We start from the raw sequence: 3,488 nt of genomic DNA on the forward strand, positions 1-3,488 counted from the left end.
CCCTGTTATCATCACGCTGGTGACAAACTTGGAAAAGGCTGTAGTCATTTTTTACAACGTAATCTGATGAATGCTTCCATATCTTTGTTTACAATGAGTTATTGTTACAGAGCTCAATTAGCAGAAGCTTTCTCAGAAGGGAAAACAATGCAACAGCTAAAAGCCATGGAAAACTGTCCACCAAAGAACATCCCTCACCAGCCCCAGGCAGCTGGTCATGCCTTACTCTTCGTAAACCTAAATCTAGTAGATCTCATACCTTAGCCAATTTACCCTACAGAAAGATAAATGAACAGCTTAAGAGGCGCCACAGAGAAGTGACAGAGTGACAAACGCTTTGTATTCAGACAGCACTCTGAGACACCTATCAGCTGTGTCTCACCTACTAGCCTCACCAGAGAAAATACCAGCTCCAGAAAGTTAAGTTTTAGGCCCAAGAAAGACGTCACCCTCCGGGCTGCAGCAGGTTCACAAGAAGCAGAGCCAACCTAAGAGCTGCCAACTACACGGTGCCACCACGTCCCACCCACCCTCGGCTGAGGGCTCCTACCGCTTCCCTCCCACCACCTGTCACGCTTCTCCTACCCTCTAACAAGCCTTAGGGAGAAACCCACCAAAACTCACCGGGGGTGAGCAGGAAGGCTGTAAATGAATATAATCCACGATGCTACGTAAAAATCAAAATTATTGTTGGCAAAACCGTTGGCATTCCACAGTCCTACGGCCCTCTGATGGACATCTCTGAACCAGTTCACCATGGGCTCACAGGCACCGGTGTGAGGGTGGAGGAGATGCAAGGCAGTAGTTTGCAGCACAAAGAGCTTTTTTTTTTTTGGTAGAATTCTCTTGCTCGATTCTTCTGGTGGAATTAACAGTGCTTTCTTTTCCCTGAAGATGGTATCTTCAGGTTGTTTTGATCAGGACCCTAAGATGTGAGAGAACTTGGCAGAGCCAGAGCCAGACACCCATGCTGTGCTCCTGTCTCGGCAAGGGCGCAAGGCAGGAGCTCAGGCGCTTGGTCCAAGTTCCCGGACTTCTTGTTCCCATTCAGAAGCACATTCTTTCACTTCAAGGGGTGCATCTGAAAAAGCAGATGGCCGAAATCCATTGAGCCCTCTGACAACCGTCGTGTTGGAAATGCTCAAATGTAAGGTATGACTGTCCTACTTGAGACAACAAATAGGATTCAATAACCACTTTGCTACTGGTGATATTCAAAAGGTACTGAAGTCCCAGTAAATGTGAAATAACTCAGTGTTTTATCAAGGGTAAATCAATACCTATTTCAGCTGTGCAAGTTAACTCACAATAGATTGTTTTTTACTTTATACAGTAATTGTACACTCTTAAGTAGAGTGCTACATAAGCATTTACTAAACCAATAACCAAAACAATTTTCTAAATTACATATGAAACGGTTTCTTTCATCTGTTTATTCTCATAAAAATTTCAGTGTGGAAGCCAAAAGAAAACAGCTGCGTAAAGTATTTTCTACTGCAAGAGACATGTAAGAAGGTATTTCTGCCTGTGCTGGAGGGCACAATCTGTAATAACATTTTGCCTTCCAGATAATGACAGGAGGTATTAAAAGGACAACTTGCTCTCTAATAAGCTCGCTTGACTGGTTGAGCATGCACATACACAGATAGTGCAGTTTTGCCAACAATAATTTTAATTAATTTTTACATTTTGTTCTAAATTACATTAATTTATGGCCTTCCTAAAAGACATTTAGCAGACAGCTAATTAAATTCAAGCAGTTAGATTTTAATTAGAGATGTTTAAAAAAAAAAAATCTCAGAACAATTCACACGTCTTTGTGAACACTGCATGCTCATTAGCAGCTAGAGCAACCAACAAGTGATTATAAATACAGAAGAGGACTAAGCAGCACGACTCAAACCTGAAAATAAGGAAGTCACATAAAGTTTCATGCTTCAAAGCTAAAGATTCTGGGAATGCCCTCCCCTCAGCCCAAGTCCAGAACACCACCGTGCACCAGCGCTTGCCATAAAAGCAAAATCAACGGCCAACAGTGAATATCATGATACACAGTTTAAAAGGTTAGGCTGAGCTTAATCCTCATTAAATTCTAATAAAATCACAGTGCCTTCCTGACCAAACAGTGAAACAAATTAAAGGTCCAGATGGAGCTGCCCTTAATCAGGCAAGCGGGATGCTCTGAGCAGGTGACTGCCGCCCCAGCGCAAGGTGCTGGGCCACCCAACCAGCCCGCGCCATTGCTCCGCGAGCAACCTCCACGCAGGAAAATGACGCTTTCTTATTTCAAAATAATTGGGTTTTTTCCACTTACAACACAAACCAGTTATTTCTAAACATCAACCTCAGCGGGGCCAGTACTCTATGAGTTAAAAGCAGTATCGGTGCCCTTTGAGATGGTGATCAGTTCCACTGCTGGGTAAAGAGGTTCATAAATATTAACCACGGCACATTTGCATACGTCACCCACAGGCACAATCTTCCCTCTGAAAACCGGGAACAGAACCCGTACAATTCCTCCGTGTGTCGCTTTTTGATCGCCAGGTATAAATTGACCATGGAAGTTACTCGAGCAAGGAGAGTATATCAGGCAAAGAGCCAAACTACCAAAGTGCACTGTTAATTATGGTGCACCAGTTTGGTTTGGACAGGTGCCCAAAATGCTGGAGTTGACGTTTCAAAAGCCTGAAAGGTTAGGATCACACGCAGAAGTATTTGAATGAGTCAATTTTTCCAGAAAATTGAGAACTATTCACTATTATTACAGATTTCACAGAAGTGCTGTAAAAATAAATTAATTTAATTTTTGGAGGCACAGATTTATTCTTCCACAAAAGATGGAGTGAGTTCGATCACGAAATGCCTGCAATAGATGCGGCAGCGCTGAAAGCGAACAGAAGGCGTACGAAGAGAGCGGCAGGTAAGCACCACACGCAATGTCACTGCAAAGGGAATTATGAGACCTATGTTACCCTTATAATTCGCAGAAAATAGATAGGAACGTACACACTTTATAATTCTTACATTTGGATACATTTTCAGTTCACGCTTTTAATCAGGACGACTTCATACTACATGCAATCTGCCCTCCAAATCATTCAGAGAGCGGGCTGGTGAAGTATTTTTTCTTAAAGAAACTGATGACAATTTGCCGCAGCAAACCGAAGAGAACGCAGCCTGTCCGTTTTCTGGGAATATCTGGATAAACAAGTAGTAAACATTTGCGATCACAGCACAGCTCCAGGCAGAGGAACCTGACTCGCAGGGAGCCAGGAGGACTCCCCGGGCACACGGAGGGATGCGCGGCCACCGGGAAGGCGCTGACTCCCCCGCCACCTCTGACATTTCCGCGGACACTGCCACCGCTCCCAACTTTTAAGGCGTGCGAGCGAGCACGGCAGCCAGGCCACGGGGAGAGCCGGTCCCCGGCTTCCCGGGGCAGCGGGGCGCCCCGCGGCAGAGGCGCTCCCGGGGCTCGCTCTCTCGCT

The sequence above is a fragment of the Pygoscelis adeliae genome, unplaced genomic scaffold (assembly GCF_000699105.1).
Source record: "Pygoscelis adeliae isolate BGI_AS28 unplaced genomic scaffold, ASM69910v1 Scaffold308, whole genome shotgun sequence".
Lineage (NCBI taxonomy): Eukaryota > Metazoa > Chordata > Aves > Sphenisciformes > Spheniscidae > Pygoscelis > Pygoscelis adeliae.